This window comes from Hermetia illucens, chromosome 1, assembly GCF_905115235.1.
Source record: "Hermetia illucens chromosome 1, iHerIll2.2.curated.20191125, whole genome shotgun sequence".
Lineage (NCBI taxonomy): Eukaryota > Metazoa > Arthropoda > Insecta > Diptera > Stratiomyidae > Hermetia > Hermetia illucens.
The window spans coordinates 87,304,419-87,325,093 of record NC_051849.1 but is presented as its reverse complement, the minus strand read 5'-3'; the positions used below and the strand labels follow the sequence as shown (position 1 = coordinate 87,325,093).

General features: G+C 38.2%; 1 protein-coding gene across 1 annotated transcript in view; it reads left to right on the top strand.

Moving 5' to 3' along the window:
• LOC119651953 (ion transport peptide) overlaps positions 1 to 20,675 on the top strand; it is a 132,096-nt gene that overhangs the window by 9,254 nt on the left and 102,167 nt on the right. The window lies entirely within an intron of this gene.

The following is a 20,675-nucleotide window of genomic DNA, read 5'->3' as shown; positions in this document are numbered from 1 at the left end:
GCCACTTGATTGCAAATTGCGACAATCAAATTCCTAGAATACAATCGAAAATTTAGTGTAACGATCTGCTCCAACAATTTAAGGCTGTAGTGCGGATATTTATCACAATATTGGATATAACTCACTTCTAGCTGCCTAAATTTTAGAAAGTATTAATAAATAACCAATAAGAAAGGAAAGAGTGAAATCTTTGTCCTTCTTTGAATAGGTTGAGGTCAAAAGGAAAGTGTAAAAAGTTTTTACTTTTAGATAACATATTCCTTGGAAAATAACAGAAAAAAGATATTCTCTGATCGTAATATCATCATCACCAGTTAATGATCCCGCATTCATTACGGCAGAATGATTAATGACCCAAATGGTACCAAATAAACAGTGAACTATTTACCATAATTACATATTACTAATATTATGCTTATGATAAGTAACCTCAAATGGTTTGCTATTGATGAACGTTGGTTTAACCCTACTCGATATTTGAAAGTTGAGAAAACTTTTGGCAATATTTTATCATATTCTAAAAGATTGCGAGGTAGAAATATTTTTTCGTACTCAGAAATCCTTGTTTTATCCCGGATCAACCAAAGGACGTATATATCATAAGCATTTTTGGCATGTTATGAAAATATACAAAAATATAAACAAAAATTAGATTTTTGTGAAAATTATTTATTTTATTGTTTGAATGTCCGGACCAATTGTAGCATAAGGCTTTGTTATTCTCGGAACAAATCTTTTTTGTGAGCATCGACAGTAAGTCTCCTGCTGCACTGGTAAGAGCTCATCAATGTTAATCTTCCATCCTGGTTACAACGCATCATCTCTCGTATCTTATTTGATTCGGCAATCAAATCCACAGAATGCATTACGCTGATCATCAAAAGTTTTGAAGAATATTTTCTTTCACCATTTCTAGGACTCACGGTCCAGATTATAGGCAGTAGTCTTCTTATCTGCTAAGTCAACTACTCCCACGTTCTGTTTTACCGCTTATAATTTTTGCTTTCTATCAGCTGGCAATTAGTAGTCAATTGGCAGCCAATGCATCCAGTGGCCATCAGCGATATCTGCAAAGTTGGTTTAATATTGGCATTAGTTTTCAGTCGTAAGAGTATCCTGTATTTAAGTCATTTCTCATGCACACTTTTGTCCCATTTTTAATGGGTTTCATTGCTATATAATGCATTAGTCAATAGGTTGAAAGGGGTTCTTAAGGTGAGCAGCTGCAAATGTGTGTTTAAACACTGCCCAACTTCCAGGATGCAGTAGTCTTTGATGTTGATTTGTAGTGCATTACCATTGAAACTCCCACATATTCGAGAATTTAATTTGGATCAGCTAATGTTTGTCTGCATTGGGAACGGCGATTTAGTGCTGTCACCATTCTTCTTGAATACTTTAAACTCGACAAAGATTTTGCTGTCTCGCTCAGTTGGCTCTTGGTATTTCAGCTTGTGCATTTTTGCCTTCCATACCAATTTAAAACGATTCGATTGGCTCTTCCTTGACTCTGGGGCAGATTCTATTTCACCAGCTCTCTCCAAAATGCGTCCGACTTCTTCCTAGATAAATTGTCTTTTTGACATCTAAGAAGAGTGTGATTGTCATGAAATTTGGCGGGAAGGTGGGATTTCTGCAGTGAGCGGCGCCCTACGTTTTGAGTTCAAAGCAAAGGGGGAAGCTAATTTTTTTCTCCGGATATATCGATATTGAATATGAAATGAGAGATATCGATTAGCACTTTTTGAAGGGGCGAGCGCAATGCTGACCACATTGCCTCCTAGTGTACCGTTACGGTCTTGAATGAAGTGCTCTAACACACTTCAAGGCCCTGATCCAACATGGATTGTTGCGCCAACGATTATTATTATTATTATTATTATTACTTTTTGAAGGGGGACTTAGTTTGGATATCAGTTACGAGGTGAAGGAGTGGGGGAACGGGGAGCTGTAGAAGAAATTCATTTAAATTAAATTAATTACTCAATCAAAAAATCAGAAAAGTTCATAAAGCCCCTATATGACCTCAAAGGCCTAAAAGTACGGGGGTATTTGATGATGATATTAATGTTTTATGTATTATATATATTTTATATATTATTTACCTTTTATACTTACTGGAGTTCATGCTAGAAGTATAGAAGTAATATAGGTCATATTATATATCACCATGCTGGAAAATTTGGTGAAAATCCTACTAGTGGCTGGTCGGTCAACTCTCTCTAAAAGACTATGTATTTGAGACGTTGATTACTGCGTCGATCATAAAGAACGCCTTCATCCAAGCTGATGCATGAAGCAATTTCATAGTACAATGATCAGGGATACTTAAATAGCTCAGCTTTGGGCAGGCCGTTTTCACTGACAGTCATAGTGCCTGTATTATTGAAATCGGTCAGCTTTGTTAGGCTACACAAAGAAAACATCGTTTTCTTGAAACCGTGGGTAGGACGCTAGAGGTCGAATGTTCCGTGTGACAGTGTCAATGACAAGAAAAAAGGAGTGAGAGAGAGCGTTTCATTACTAAACACCTACTGAACCACGGAGCTGCCTTCATCTTCTTCTTTTTCTTCAGCCTTTGTCCCGTTCACAAGCGGGGTCGGCTCGTCGTGATCGGCTTCGCCATTTGACTCTATCGAATGCCCGATCTGGGTGCAATCTCGAGGCTTTCAAATCCCCATCCAGCGTATCAAGCCACCGTTGTTTAGGTCTGCCTTTTGGTCGTTTACCATCGACTTCGATGTTCAGACCAATCTTGGCAAGTGAATTCTCGTTTGCAGGAATTGCGTGACTATACCATCGAAGACGCCTCTCTCGCAACTTTTCCACGATCGGTGCAACCCCATAACGAACGCGGATATCCTCATTTCTGATGTGATCTAAACGTGTGACGCCACTAGTCCAACGTAGCATCTTCGTCTCCATTACCGCAAGACGCCGTTCATTGTCTTTTATGGTCGGCAACACGACGACATTGCGGTAAATTTTAGATTTGAGACGTTCGTCGATACGTCGATAACAAAGAACACCAGTTGTTAAACGCAACTTCATCCAGGTTGCGTTAATGCGTGAAGCAATTTCATAACGCAGTTCTCCATTGGCTGATAGCTTTGACCCGAGGTATTTAATGAGCTGCCTTCATATATATACCATTTCATTTGAACTTTACTCCTCTGATCGGAAACGAAATATGGTTGTGTGGTATGTGGTTGCACGCTTTATCTTAATCCAAAAATTGCATAATGTCGCCAATTCGGTTGTCAAGAATGTGTTTAAAAATCTTCTTAATAACAATAATCGTTGGCGCAACAATCCATATTGAATCAGGGCCTTGATGTGTGTTAGAGCACTTCATTCAAGACCGTAACGGTATACTACAGTATATTGTAGGAGGCAATGTCACAGTTAGATACTAGACAGCTACCACACTCCCCCTTGCCTTTCAAGGGGAGAAATTAGTGCGAGTACGCACGATTTCAAATTGTTTTGCCCTTGAGCATGAGCGAGATGCAACGAAAATCCGATCAGTTGTGTTTGACATACCACCCGGACTTGCCAATGTATTGGTGGTATCGGTAAGTTTTTGCTTATGTATAAGTGAATACGTGAAACAACTTTTTGCTGCATGGGTGAGCACGGCAGTAGTACCAGAATAGCAAAAGCTCACCGATCTCTCTTTTACCAATACGATTTGACGAAGAATATGCCGTTTTCTTGTTTAGCGTCTCTGATGTTTACAGATAAGCTTCTGCAGCACATTCGCAAGTCGGGTCATTTTAATGGGGGTACTGCCTATAGTAGATCTACTGTGGCAATGTGATCAGCATTGCGCTCCCCCGAGATTGTTACCCTGATTTGACTCGGGTACTCATTCACAACTGAGTCCGACATCCAGTCACGATTACAAATGCCTCTGCCACCAGTGAAATTTGAACAGCGACCTTCCGCTTCTTGCCATGGGATAACATCCGAATTGGACGGTAAATTGTTTTGTTTGTGGTGAATGAATGAAAGGTCTCCGGTAGTGCTTTTCGAAGCCAGTGTTTGTCGGTCGAAAGTGATCGGGCCCATTCTCAGAAACGAAAAGAAAATCTGTAAAAAATCAAGAAGCTAGTTATATATAGTGTCTATATTGATAACTAGTTTATCTTAGAGTTATAAAAATTTGCAGTAATGAAGACTATAGTAGAAAGCATAATATCCTCAAGTTTGTTCAAAATTGTTCTAATACTGATAAAGTTACAATAGCTCAAAATTGTCTATTCCGCGTAAATGTACTGTAATCCAAAATGCTAAATATCAATCCACTGAAGTGAGTAGTTTAATATGGTAAACGTACAACTATGTCGTTTATACGTACCCGGAATGTATACGTATAAAAGACATAGTTCTGCGCTCAAACATACTTACATAAGAAACAAAAAAAAACCCTTCATACTAGAAGAGCTTAGGGTTTCAGCTCGTGACTTTCGAGGGCTCAACTATAATGTTATCAGGTCCTGCTGCTTTCCTTGGTTTCATTCGTTTAAAACTTTTGTGGTGCTGGTAAGTGAAATTGTTGCGAATGTCGGCAGTGCAACATTCCTGCCATCTGTCCGTCTTGCCGGCCGCAAATAATGTATCGTTGTTATCATTAACACAGCGCAAGTATTTGATGTCTTGAGTGCATTGGTGTCAGTCTGTGACAATTAAATACTAATTTCGCTCATTGTCCCGTGTGTCCAGCCCCTGCCGCGGAAGTTGCCACCAGGGGAGAATGAGTGGGATTTAAAGTATGTCCAACTTCTTTAATTTTAGCATGTTATGTTAATATGACTTTTTCTTTTACTTTATTTTTATTTTACTCCCTTATCTGAGTTTGGGGGTAGCATATTATGTAAACAATATGGGTATGTTAAACAGTAGAATAGATTATGTCCTTTGGCTTTGTTAATTATATATAGCACTAAACTTTTTAAAAATTGTGTCCTATCATGTGGCTTGTGGTAATATAAACTTTCGTATCCTTGGCATAATTCTAGGAGAAGTATTCTAGTGAATTTCCAAAATTATTAACTTTTTGTAAACAGATATCGATATGAAATGTATTTTGAAGCGTAAATTTCATATACTTCTTCTTCTTTTTCTTCCACCTTTATCCCGTTCACAAGGCGATGGGCTCGCCGTGATCGATTTTGCAATTTTGTTTTATCAGCCTGACCTGGATGTAATCGCGAGGCTTCCAAATCGACATCTAGTGTATCAAGCCACTGTTGTTTCGGAGGGCCTTTTGGTCGCTTACCATTGACTTCGATGTTCAGACCAATCTTGGCAAGTTAATTCTCGTTAGCACGAATTACATGACCATACCATCGAAAACGCCTCTCTCGGAATTTTTCCACGATCGATGCAAATCCATATCGATCGCAGATATCCTCATTATGGATGTGATCGAAGCGTGTCACGCCACTAGTCAAATGCAACTAATTTGTCTTCGTTACCGCAAGACGCCGTTCACTATAAGAGGCAATGAACGGCAGGGGGGAAATGGATACTAGAAGTGAATTATTCGACTTTCTTTTTAAACAATTTTCAGATGGGCTGATTTTAACTTATAATTAATGCTTCCGTTTAGGTTTAACCACTTATCGTACTAATTGAGCCCTTTCCTGTGATAGTATAGTTTAAAACACTGGCGGGCAGATATTGAACCGAATTTCTCAGGTTTTGTTTACACAGAATCCTTAAAATGATTCTTTGCCAATATCACACTTTCCACTAAGGGAAAAAGGAGAAAAAGCTTTAGTCCACTTGACAGTATACACCCCCGGCCAGAAAATGCAATGTCCACGTTTTTAAAGTTTTATGTAAAACAAAACCGTCAAAAGTGGTCATTTATTTCACGGGGGGTTCTCAGAAACTGCTCAACCGAAAAATCTGAAAAAATCAAGAAGCTGTCACTATATGAGGGCTAGGCTTCGAAATACTTACCATACCGATATCCCATAAAATAAAGTTAATAATAGTATATTACTATAATTTTCAGTTATTGGCTGCAGAACCTCCTTAAATTCATACTAGCAGCATAAAATTGCATTTGCAGCAATGTAGGCTATAATATGGAGCTTGATTCTACCAAGTTGGGTGGAAATCACACTATTACTAACAAAGTTATAATAGGTCCAAGCTGTGACTTCTTTTGAAATTCAAGATTTTGAATGTCAATATCACCCAAAAGTGAATATTCTCACATTACGTATATTACGTGTTACGTACTAATGGGACAACTTCACAACTGAGATATCTTTATAAAAGAAATATACAAAACCTTTCATACCTGAAGCGTCCAGCTTCCGGTTCCTCGACTTGTTTATTTATGAAATGTTTCTTTTTTAAAAATCTTTCGGAGGAAAAGATTACAGATGTTAAGAAAATATCGACCCCTGTAAGATGTCTGTAGTTTGAAGCTAATTTTTCCCATTAAATATTTGCTAATAACAAAATAGGCAGCGTATACACACATTTCAACCATGAATCCGCTGAATAGCACAGCAACGTTCATGCAGGCATTGCAGCGATCTTTGAAGGACTGCAATAAAATTGGAAATGTGCACCTATGCGTGCATATGTATGTCCAGTACAAAAGTACATGATCAGTTTCGTCCTGTGATTAGTCAAACAAGGAATAAATCACCTTTACGTCTTCACGACAACCCAATTATATTTCAAAATGATAAATATTGGGGGGGGGGAGAGAGGAACATAATCAGATTGGGTGAATTGATTTCATGGAAAATCAAATGATATCGTAAATATATGTTTGTCTATTCAAAACATCTCCCTCCCGTTTTCACAAATTACCTATTATTCCTTGTATTGTGTGAATTACTTTTTTGATTGCTAAACAATTTTGTTGGCTGACTTACCTTCCGATGAAACTAGTTTAGTTGTTAGTCAGCTATTGGACTTTCCTGGTTACTCTTGGTAATAATCGTCATGCATTGATTTCAAATGGAACACGATGAAATGCTTAAAATATGGTTATTATGGGATCAGATCCGCCAGGCGGATTATTTTCCATTGTTTATGCATAATGACGAACTAGTCTGGTGGTGTAGGCTGAGGAAAACTAAGCGTAACCGTTACTACCCTTTCGGACCAAGTCAACTCCACTCAACACCTCAATGATGCAAAATGTTCTCGGGTCTGACTTATGAGTGCAATACTAATAATGGTGGTTAGTTCAGTGTATGCATCCGTACCCACCATTATATGCAAGTATGAATGTTAGAAATGGCGAACGATGATGAAATCATTGGCAATTTCATCGTCAGACTTTTGAAATTATTCAGCCGATGCCAAACTCTAATTAATACATTCCATGGAAAGGTTGATCGGCCACTTCTTTCTTGTCGGGAATACTTGCCGTTGTGGCCTCACTCGGAAATACCAGCGCATGAAAATAGCGTTTCTGAAAAGAAGTTGTGGGGAATTGTATCATTATGTTAAGTAAGAAGAAAAAGATTTGTACTTTTTATAGAGACTCCGTCAATTGGTATTTAGTTCATAAATTGCTGATACGTTGATTTTGGGTTGCCAGTCTTTAATTTGGTTGCGTTAAGTTAACCTAAAATTACAAGGCCCGCTTTCTGTTAACAAAGTGTTTTGACTCTTGTCGGAGGTCCTGCTAGTGTTTTTCTTAGGATAACTTTGATCGAAGTAGGTCTTTATGCATATATGATATGATGGTGTCCTTTGACGTATTAGGTTGTTGCAAATGAAATGGCCGTTTTGGTACTAACATTTCAAACGACTGTAAAGCTTACAAAAATTGATTTAATCAAAATAGGTGCCAGTCGATTCAAAGCACTTCTCCCAGCGAGATTCAAGAGCATGTATGCAAGTTTTGTAGAAGTCCAACTGTTGGGTGTTGATAAATTCGTCGAAGGCAATTTTGACAGCCTCTTCATTCTTAAATTGTTTTTCTGCCGAAAAATTATCCAAATGTTTAAAAAAGTGGTAGTCGATTGGCGAAAGGTCCGGTGAATATGGTGGATGAGGCAGAGTCTTATACTGCAATTCGTTTAACTTTTCAACCGTTGTTTTAGAAACATGATATCATGCATTGTCATGAAGGAATATCACACCATCTCTGTTGATTAATCTCGGCCGTTGAATATTCAATTTTTGGTGAATTTCCTCAAGTTGGGCACAGTATTTCTGTGCATTTATCGTTTCTCCAGGTATCAAAAAAGAATAGTGGATAACTCTAGCTGTAGACCACCAAACAGTCACCATTACCTTCTTCGAATGAAGGCTCGGTTTCGGCATATGTTTTGGCGGCTCATCAGCATCTAGCAATTGTGCTTATTGGCGACGATTGTCGTATAATATCCACTTTTCATCACATGTCACTATTCTGTGCAAAAAGGATCGCTTCTGTTGCAGGAGAGTAAAGAACTACAAATTTCCTTTCGAAGGGCCATGTTTTGCTCCGTAAGGTCATGCGGAACCCGTTTGTCGAGCTTTTTCACCTTTCCAAGTTGTGGCAAGTGCTGGGAAACTGTCGAATAATGTACGCCCAGTTTCTCTGCAATGTCCCTCACAGAATGACGTGTGTCAGATTCGACTAGCAAACGCAGCTCGTCGTTGTCAGTCGATGATCCTGGATGTCTACGTGGCTCACTTTGAAGGTTTACGTCGCCTGACTGAAATTTTTCGAATCATCGTCGTGTGGTTCATTCGCTTACCGTATCAGTTCCAAATGCGCTGTTAATGTTCCTGGTCACCTCCGCTGGTTTTATGACCGAGTTTGAACTCATACAGGAAAAGTATACATTCTTGGCTCTTTTCCATCCTTTTTAAGGTTTTGTTTGTAAAACAAAACCGTAAAACTAGCCAACTGGTGGTGGTTTAATACAAGAAAATCGCACCTAACTTCACTTGATTGCCAAATCGGCCATTTCATTTGCAACAACCTAATAAATAGTCAATAATTTACATCATGCAAATGTACTCAATTGAAGTTGTATTCATTGCTGATTCGCCACTTCATCAAATGATTTCATCAGTTCAACCTTCGAAATAATATCAGGATGTTTTATTCAATGCTGCTCTCACCCAAACGGGGGATAGTCCAGGGCTTGTTTCAATAAAACAAGTTGTCGTTGAATCGAGCGGAAATCAGAGTATGGTATTGAAGCACTATTCATCGGTTGGGCGTTTTTTGTTTTCACTAATTATAAATAAAGGTGTATAAACTTTAATAAGAAGAAACTACAGATACAAGTGTTTCAAATGATTGACGAAAATCCGAGCCCAGGGTCAAAATTATACGAAAAAATCGGGCCCGGGGAGAAAATTATCCGGGTCTTCGCCCAAGTTAAAAGGTATAAGAAATATAAATAAACCAATATTCTATAAAACTATATATGTACTTTGCAAAATAACCAGTCGTTAAAATCTATAAATCTAAAACTTTGAGGTCTTCACTGGTTAGGTAGCTTGATTCTTTTTCGGTAGTTAGATTATATTAATATAGTAGTTTAGATTATATTAATATACTTAAGGGATTCATCCCGTGTGAACGCTGTTTTTTCGCTTTTTTAGCAATTTTTTGTGAAGAACTGGATAAAGGTACAAATACGAATCCGACCCATTTAAGGGGGTCATCCCGTGTGCCGTATCCGAGGAATCGATATTTTGCAATCAATTGTATCTAGATATAGTGTACAATATTTGGGCAAAGTGATTTTTTGATGTTCCGAGTCATTCGGAAATTACAGTGTTAAACAGGTAAAGTGTCGTATATAAGCTTTATGTCAATCACCGTATTGAAGTGCGAATTTACCGAACTAAACGACGTTCAAATGACTTCGCTTACAAAGCGAAAATTGAAGTGTTGAAATGTTTTTTAAGAAACCGAAGGTTTCTTGACTAGGTATAGCAGATTAATGATCAGTTAAGATTTTATGTTGAATTACATTCTAATCTTTAAATGTGTTTTTCTGGAAACTGCTTGTTGAAAATCGGCACCATAGCCAAAAATGGCACCATAGCCCCACGACTTATTCAGAACATATTTCTACGGTTCGCCAACTAGGATAATTGCGTCTTTTTATGCATTAAAGCAACCGTGAAAACACCAAAATTTACAAAAAAAATTAACAAGGTACCAACAATTTATCTTTCAATATTTTCTTAACAATCCTAATTTGAGAACTTTGGTTAAGTCCGCACAGTCAAAATGCAGTTTAATATTTTTTAAGGTGAGCACAGCGCCTCTAGCGTGACAGCAATAAAACACATTTTTTGGAGATGGGTGTGTAACCTGCTCTGTATTTGAATAAGTAACTACGATATCTGGCTGGAAAAATTATTGCACATGCTCAAAATATTAATAAATATATGGTGAAACATTCATATTTGTATGTTTATCTAGTTTTTCACAATAAAATTCCCCAAAGAAGCGAAAAAACATGGAATGACTCCCTAAGTATTTGCGATCCTTGTGAAAGATTCAAACAAACTCAAACCTCCTGTGCGAGTTCTGGTTAGTACATAACCCATCGTAAGTTCTTCAAAAGTTCTAGCTTTTGACAGGGAAGCGTTACTTGGTGGACAATATGAAACTGATTGCCGCTTCTCATAAGAGTCCGTTTTTCATGGGAAGAAGATAACGTTAAGCGTATGCTGAAGATATTAGTGGACTGGTGCTCTATAAAAGATAGTGGAGTCAAATCATTACTGTTGTTCTGGTAGCAGACGATTTGTGTGGCAAAAAATCGACACAATTCTATATTTATTTGAAGGAGTAGGGTCATCTTCCAGTTTTCAGCTAAGCAAATTCGGATGGAAAGATCTTCTTATCGTGCATAATTTAATTTGTATTCATTGTGAGTTATAAAATTTCCTAAATGGAAATATTTACTGGTATGGTGATCAATATCCTCTAAACCATAGTGCCATAGTCCACCACTCCCAAGCGCCATTATTATTGGTTCCTCTCTCCAGGTCTTCCCGAGAAGCCTACACTCCTCCTCTACTGTTTTGTGCTATGCGTTTCGAGGGTAATCCCAATGCTTGGCCACTCTGGCATAGTGGGTTCATGATGTCGGTACCTGTCTCGTACGATTATGCAGCTCATCGGATGAGATTGTTTTGGTCTAGAGTATATCGATGACACGACCAAGACAGATGTTAACGAAGAGTTAGAGCCTTTGAGTAACTGTGGCAGTCACATTCCAGGTGTTGATTCCATACAAAACCACAGGGAGAATATGAACACTGAACAATGTCAACTTGATGTCAGTGTTGAGGTATCTGCGCTTCCAGATTTTACGTAAAAGAATGTAAGCGGAACTAGCGTTACTAAAATATTGGATGTTACCAAGTTCAGTGCCACCGTTGGCAGCTCAGTCAATTCAAACCGCTATCAGTTTGCCATAATTTTGTCATTTTCACTGATATTAGACTTATAGGAAACTGACTGTGTAAATGTGTGCTCCACGCTACAACCATTTCGTTGACGAGAGGTGGAAGCTCACCAGACGTTATATGATTGAGCACTGCGTTGAAACGTTCCCAACATCTCTTCAGCTGTTTTCGTCATTGATATAGAGTCGACTGCTGACGATCCTCACAGGAACATAGAAAGATTTGCCACCATCTGCCAGTTTTTCCGTGATACGATATATGATGTGAAACCATTATTATTTGCGACAGCTTCTGCTTTCCTCATCGACGAGTTGTTGAAAATGTCTGCCGCCCAGTCAGTATGATAGTTTTCAAAATGCAGAATAACAACCGAGTCCCGAAATCGAATGGATCGAATGGTATTGAGTGTTGAGGATGGAGATGGGGTCTTAGTGCACAAGCGATGGTCGATCCCGCCTCTCTCTTATTTCGCACATCCAGAAGACAACTTCTAAATCTTTTGTTGATCGACCTGTGGTCAATCTGATGAGATGTACTTTGCGGGCCAAGTGAAACGCAATTGATTTTATGGAAAACTTTGTGGGACTTCTATGAAGCCTGGATATTGACGTCGAGGAGTGTTTGCACACGCACGAATCCAATCGTAAACTTTTGAAGAAAGGAAAAGTTGTAAGTTGTAAGTTGTAAAAGTTGTACCTGAAAAATCAGTCCGATTCTGAGGCATGGTAATCATTTCCTGACAACAAGAAATTCAAGAATTGCGGGTTGCTAGCCCATAAATTTCTATCTCTTTTAGTCGCCTTTTACGACAAACAAGAGTACTTTGAGGGATTTATAAACTCATCAGTACAGCATCTACTGAAGATGTTTTCTGCATAGGTATGAACTGTTTCTTTGTGATAGAAAAGAAACTTGGGATTTAGGCACAGCGAATATTGCTGAAAGCGAGCGAAGGGAATGTATATTGTTATTCGTGGGTAAAATGTGCATATTTAGGGAGAAACTATTAGGTGTATACTAGCTGAATATCAGGGAACACAACTTATTGTGTGTAAATGCGAAAGTATATATTCAGACAATGTCTTGTGGAAATAATATCAATATTAAATGCTGGGATTCGGGTCACAGATAATAATTTACAGTACACTTGATGCTGGACTGATTAGATTTGTTCTCGAAAACCTCACCTTTAGAAACAGCCAAAATATTTTATGAAAATATGCTCAAAATCTATAGAAACAACGGAAAATAGAAAGAAACGGTTTTTGACTCCTTAGGCTAAGGAATGTTTATATGATTAAGCTTAACGGGGGGACAAGCTCTCTGTATAGTAAAGGTGGCATGACTGGCATGAATGCTGATCCGTTGGCCATTGCTCAACTTCTTTCCTGTGATTCTCAAGGTTTCAAGATGAACTAGGTAAATGTTTGCGGGCAAGTCTATAGTATATATAGTAGTATAGATTATGCCAGGTCTTGTTAATTGCCTACACTATCTCAAAGAATACGGCTGAGCAGGATTTTCTTCCTTCCAAAGAACAGTTGTTATTTCCAAAAATGTCCAGCTTCTTGAAAAGCAACCAATACTAAAGATGTAATTGAACAAGTACATCAGAGTTGCTTGATGACAGATTTAGATAGTTTTGTTTTTTACAATTTCGCTCATAATAGGATCGACTCCAGAAACCTTTGTAGATTCTTCTTTCTTCGTCAATTTTGTCACCGCAGTAGTTTTAATAGCCATTAAATCATCATAGATGCTTTTCAGATCTCTGTTCTTTTTCAACACTTTTTATAGCTTTCTTTTAGCTACTGCTAAAAGCCTTTTTCCAAATTTGGTAATCTAAAGGGTATAAAATTCACGCCTCAGCTATGGCAGCATTTCAAATGCTCGCCGATTATTTTTGAATATTTTGGAGAATCTGAGATCACGTATGTAAACTCCGGTATGATATCCAGAAAACCTGATGTGGTCACCTTGGTGAACAAATAAATAGCTTCGTCGGTTTTGAGCTTCAATTTAAATGTGAAGGGGCATAGTTCCGCTATTTAAGTCAGTTAGTCTACTTTGTTATTATTTTGGTAGACTAAAAGGGAATTGATTTGATATTTATAAATGTTACAATAGTCCGCAAATGACAAAAAGTGAGATTAAAGTAGTTTTGTTCAGGTGGTCAATTTGATTCTATTTTTCTTGTCATGCTAAAAATAACTAGGGCAGGTATTTTACAGCAAACGACCACCAGGATTCCGATGAGTTCACGAAATCAAGTCGATTCAATGTCATCAATCTGGTAACTTGGAGGTTTTAGTCCGTGAATATGATTAATCATCATAAATTTATCGCAATGTCATCATAAATTTATCGCAATGTCGTCCGTCCTGTCGCTCTCTATGGTTCTGAGTGTTGGCCGACCATAAAAGACAATGAACGGCGTCTTGCGGTAATGGAGACGAAGATGCTACGTTGGACTAGTGGCGCCACATGTTTAGATCACATCCGAAGTGAGGATATCCGCGATTGTTATGGGGTTGCACCGATCGTGGCAAAGTTGCGAGAGAGGCGTCTTCGATGGTATGGTCATGCAATTCGTGCAAACGAGAATTCACTTGCCGTCTGAACATCGAAGTCGATGGTAAACGACAAAAAGGCGGACCTAAGCAACGGTGGCTTGATACGCTGGATGGGGATTTGAAAGCCTCAAGATTGCACCCAGATCAGGCATTCGATAGAGCCAAATGGCGAAGCCGATCACGACGAGCCGACCCCGCTTGTGAGCGGGACAAAGGCTGAAGAAAAAGAAGAAGCCAATAAATCATCTGTCAAGCGTTCCGAAGGAGCTTGCAAAGTGTTCCGTAAGGATGGCAAATCTTGGACGGCAGTGTAAACAGTATTGAGATCTCCACATTATTCTACTGATAGCGATGGGGTTTGGTTTAATCCTCACCAAAATCGTGCAGGAATGTAGTTTTTAACCTGGTTTTCAATAAAAATCTCAGAGCTCCCATAAGGATGCTTCTTATTGTATAATTTGTAGCTGGCTACATTTCATAAAGTTATATGTATTTGTCAGTGAGATGAGTCTTCGCCCGTTCCGCTGTCAAAACCGTATACTTGTAATTCCAATCTGTGTTCTCTAATTTCATTCAAGCTTCAGAGGCAAGTCAAAACGGGGCTCAATTTCTAGTGGGATGGGTTTAAAAGTTAAACTGTTAATTTCGCACATTTTGCATAAATACTGTGAATTTATATACGCGCTAGATAAGTTAAACCATTGTATAGATAACAAGTTAGATGCAGATTCGCGGTTGGTTTTGGATTGATAATTAGAGGTGTTATGGTTGGTGGTATAATAGTAATACGCAGTGCTGGTATTAGCGCAGTTGTTTATATCCATTTAGATGCGAAATAGAAATATCCACATATGGCGTCTACGTATTATGAGTCCGTACGATCAAACTACTGGGAGCTAAAGCAATGCATAGGTTCTTTTCACTTCACCGAAAAGTGTAAATTGGATGTATTTCTGACTTCAGCCCCATTTTCATCCGAGATTGTAGTTTTCTGTGCTGGTTTTGAATGTTATAGACCGACTCCAGTTTCGCTTTTAAATTGCGAGGTGTAATAAGTTTCTTCCGTCAAATCAAATTCTTTGGTGATTATCTGATAGTCGACTTCATTACAGGTGTGGACATTCATTTCATCAGCATTGTCCTTCCTCATTGGAACTATATAGAAGATGTTGCAGCTGATCTCCTGGGTAAAGAAATTGTGCAATGTTTTTTCACCATACAATTTCGAAGAATGCGCCAGGAGTTGCATCTTCTGTATACAGTGTCCTTGGTTCCACCATACTTCATAATGTTTGTGGCATTCAATCAATCATTCAATTAGGCTCAGGTTCAAACTTCATCTTGTCTCATTAGCGACAAAGAGATTTTTATTGTGATTGGAAGTCGAATAATATTCGATTCAACTCTGAATGAGTAGCTGAGCCAAATCAGGGTAATATTCACGGGAAAGCGGTATTGGATGACGTGCTCTAACATATTTCAAGTCTCCGATCCAATTAGCTTGTTGTGCCAAAGATTACTATTATTAATCAGGCACTAGGAATAATTGGTTTGTAATTCGGTATCCCGACTAAATTAATAAGATTGGCTAAGCTGACACTAACCAATGGGCCGGGCGTGTTCGTCCCGAAACGGCTCACCATAGGGTTAAAGCTCCTACTGTACAAAACAATGATTTTACCAGTCCTTATGTATTCTTCGGAGACTTGGATTCTTAGCAAGATAAATTGCAAACTCTTAGTCGCGATCGAAAGGAGAATTTTTGAACAGGAGGATAGAAGATTCCGTAGCGTATATAATATGAAATTTATGAGTGATATGACCATTTAGTTGGGGATAAAATCTGGCTGAATAGACTGTAATGTCAATGGTGGAAAAAGAAGACATGGCAAATTTCGTATCAGATATAGCAATAGCGTAGGCTAAAAACATATCGAATCGGTGGACCTTGGGGCACCTTGCTTGGAGGACCTGTATGTTTGGAGTTCCTTATTAAGCTAGGCGTAGTCCGAACACCGGTTGCTTTGCTGTTGATGATAATAATAAATTAGTTTTGTCAAACAGATCGTACGGGTGCACTAGAATCTAAATCAGGATGTCCAACAAATGTGTCCCGAGGTGTAGCTTCGAAAAAGACATATATATTGTAGATATATCTTTTTTATTCTCGTGAGCATCAACTTGATACTTGGCATATTTTCTGTGACACCTGACATATCTCTACGTCTTTTGACGTTGTTTTGGATAAGAGCAACACATAGAACGTGGTTAGCACTACCACTCGAATGTTTTAAACTTTCATTGACACCTGTCTGGGTATTATTTATTATTTGGGGGAAATTTGGCTTGCGATAATCTTGAACGTTCCAAATATTCGTGGATGTCGCATCGTCGGTATCGCATTGAAAAAGAAGGGCACACACTGCTATTAATGACTACAGCAGAGGGTGGCCCTAGACTACGTACCATAGAACAGACGAGACAATTATAGGCTTCTAAAAGTCCTGGGGAGAGCTGGAATAAATTGTTAGATACCGGCATGCAATCTTTGTTGTTGCGTTATGACCTATGAAGGGTTCAATGGAAACAGTATGTCTATATGTATATACATATCTTTAAGCAATGTTTATTTTACTTTGGTTCGAGATTAATGCTATGGGGGGAGGTATGCCATAGTAGAAAAAGCGGGGATGCTGATTCTGATAGGTATTTTATGTACTTAAATTCAGTATCAATGATTGTTGCTTAATTATTTCATAACGGTAACCCAGTATCATTTCAAATTCAAATGCGAAAGAGGTGTGAGCTGCATATTTCGGACGTTTGGAATTCCGCAGCAAAATTATTCATTCTCTTCAGGTGATACCTTCTCCTTTCGGCCCGTTCACCACAGCAGCTGCCTCAAATCAAAGTTGCCAGTTTCCTTGGACATTTACCTTCATGAACATGTTCAACAGGTGTGTACATACTTAGATTGTATCACCTCACTTACTTCGCCTGATTTGCCATTTATTCGAGAGTACCGGCATCGCTTTCATAGACCTGCTCGAACGTAGCAGAGGGGAAAGCAAATTTCAGCAATCACAACCAGACTGTTTGGCTACAGTTGAGGTAAAACGGCGAGTTCAACGGTTGGACAATTTAATCGCCATAGCGACAATCAATTACAATTTACCTGGACGGCATGCATGATACACGCATACTTCGCGTATGCTCAACTCGACGTGCTCGTATAGTGCACTCGCAGCAAAGGACGCATTAGCTCAATCGAAGCGAGCGTGGAAATAAACGATACCAACAGGTCATCCGGGAAAAGTTTTACAAACATTTCGCACCGGACCGGATTTAATATGTAGATTTGAATGATATTAGAGCTGGTATCAGCGTTCCCATCTTGGTGTCTTCCATCTTTGCAGTGTGAGAACAGTTTCATTTAGGCTGACTAATTAAGATTGTGATTGTAAATTAAACTGCTTCTGAATGAGGAATTCATATTGCAGGTGAGGAGACACATTGAAATGCAATGGCGATCCCGTGGAACCAGAAAAGCAGCGTTAAGTAATGCGTTTCGCACGAGATTTATGAAAGCTGATTAACTTACATTTGTCCATCTCTTGCAATTTCTGCCAATAGATGCACATATTGGTCTGTTTGATTTGGTGTTTACGATAAACCTTTCATATACATATATGAGGACACTGCTTTCCTTCTAAAACTGACTGAGATAATACCACTTTGTCGGTATCATTTCTGCTGCGCCTGCTGGCTTTGATATCAAAAGGAATTTAGAGGTTTTGTATTCCTTCAAATATATTTATGTGCACCACAGTAATGAATAATGCTTAAGGGTAGATTATATGGGTTGAGAAGTTATAATTTCCTTATTGTAACTACTAACATGTATTTGGACGTTGCTGGTATGGTGTCTTAACCTTCGCTTCTACATTTTTCAAGGACATAGGAAGTTTGCATACAAATGAGTTGTTTCCCTATTTGACGAAACCCATGAGTTGAAGGCCTAATTTTTGTGGATCAAATTCGACGGAAAGGAAAAGAAAAATTTGGAAAAATGCGTGCATTTCTGTTTAGTAAATGGCGAAAATACGGTGTTTAGTGATGGAATGGATTTCATAGACTCTATAATGACGAGCGATAACACGTTTAGTTGGGGATAAAATCCGGCTCAATAAGTTGTGGCGAGTGGGTCACCCAATTTGTATGGGCGAGGATGATCCAACCCGGAAATTCTATAAGAGTAATATGTATAGCAGAAAAAGAAGACGAATTGGTGGGGGGGGGCCAAGGCTGCCCCCGAGAAAGTTAAATAAAGACTCAAAGACTGTAACAGTAAAAACTCGAGTATTTATAGTATAAGGAGTGAGAAATGTAAATATCCTGAAATATTTCAATTTGCGATAATTGAAATGTGAGCAATAGTTTTGTTTACTTTTGAATAAACATTGATAAATTGGAAACAAAACAGATGGAACTGAACTGCTATAGTGATGTGTAGGACTTTTCCAACAAAGTTAAAAAAATTTGAAAAATACTCCCTACTGTAGTACGCTCATAATGTTTGGATTTAAATACATCGCTGAATCTGAAATTTTACGATCGTTTCTGAAAAGGCGGAAAAATTTTCAAGAATTGTATAAGCATCAAGCATATCAAACAAATCTGATGCAATTAAAAGTTGAATTCTATTCAGGGTAAAGACTTTTCTCACATCCCCTTTTATTCCATCCTTCCATGATGTTTTGATTCTTGATGGCTTTCTCTAACTTATGAAGTATCTACTGGGACATTTATGTATTTTTCCATAGGAATTTCATTCTTGAAAAAGAGTTCTGATTAATTAATAATAATCGTTGTCGCGACAACTTACATTACATACATTAGAGGATTACAGAACCCTATAGGAGAGGCAATGTGGTTAGCATTCTATTTTTCTATTCATTTTTGACATTCATTACTAGTAAACGGTCGTCCATTATGTGCAGTAATAAAACCGTTTATCTGCTGTGGCTTAATACTTCTTTCAGGCTTTTCTTGTGTATATCTAGTCAAGGTTCTGCGGGAGTTCTCCAGAACATCCTTTCCAATTTTTTACCACTTTTTTATGCCCTTGTCAATACGTAATCATTGCATTCCATGCGTCTAATAACTGTTTCCAAAGTTATTATTGAATTACTATTCTATTTTCTCTCAATAAGATCCTTTCATAAAAACATAGTTGGTTTCGAATATTTTATAATTTCTTACTTATTTACCCTTCGATTTTGCATAACCGCGGAAGATGGTTGGTGATACTGGTCTATCATCGCAGTCTCAGAACCCATCTTTCCACACGGCCTAAGTTTTTTATTGAATATGAACTGTAATGACTTTTAGTCGGTTATTAGATCGACTTTTTTTGCCGAAAAGAAAGACAGCGCAAATCAGTTGAAGACTTTTCTTCTTCGATTTGGCTGTATTTCCGCCCATATGTTGCCAAATTCCGATTTCCATTGCACCAATTATGAAAACAGCTCCTGGTTCGATAAGGCTCAGGTTAGTTATAACCGTGGTTTTGTTGCTACCAATTTTATGTCCCAATGTTTCAAACTTCGTTAGCGCTTTCTTCAATTGTTTGAGTAAGTCTTCATATTTCTCCGTTCAATGATTTCCAATGTCGGTTTTTATCCTTAAATTCATTCGCAATTCTTCCAACAGCTCTCTCGTTGTTGCCAGATATGGAATCTATTTATTTTTGTAATTTATGAATGCAAAAAAACTCTGAAGGTCGCTATACTTTTAATATATTTAGAAAGTGGTTTTAATCCTTCCGAAGGAAGTTCATGACCCAAAAACAACTTCCTCCACTTATGTATGCACTTGTTGTTTTCTTTTAAAACCTGCAGTACTTTTGATAGTCATGCTTTCATGAGCCGGAATATCGTCTACAAAATTTAGAACTTTTTCACATCTTGTTAACATTGTTTCCATATTGATGTTTAAAGGTTTGGTGCACAATTTATCGGAAACCACAGGCTATTATATCTACGAATTCGGGTTGGAATTCAATATGAGAAGAGATGAGAAAAAATCCCTTCCTTCAGTTTAACGGGCAGCAATGTATATGATTCACTGCATGCTTCATGCTTCATAGTTCCAAAACACAAAGTGTGACAAACAGATTGACAGACAATTAACTGATTTTAATGAGCTTTTGCACTCAACAAAACCTTAAAAAGCAAAACAAAAGAATCATTTGGTTTTAGGCCGAGTCAAGATCGCAGTGCATTCTGCGCATTTTTTTATGTATGTGTCGTTTTTTATAGCACTTCTATCCAATATTAAATTAAAGTGACATTGCGATGTTATTCAGATTGTCCCTTACTACCATTGATTTTGGTACCAAGCTTTGAAATTTCTGCAAACAAACAAATGCAGCCATGTGCATTTCACCATAATACCAATGGAAACCAATACAAATGAAGATGCCTACAGCGCATTTGCAATCCTGACTGACAAGTCTCACACTCTAAAAATTCGAGGCTTGCCTAGGGAGTTTCACCTACTGTGTATAGTTCTCTTGGCCTGACGCATTTCGCTGACATGTTATTAGTTCCCCTTATAAACGGGATCTGAGATCCGAGACGTACAAACTGCCTGCATCTAGATCGAGCAGGCGGCGCGAGATATTGG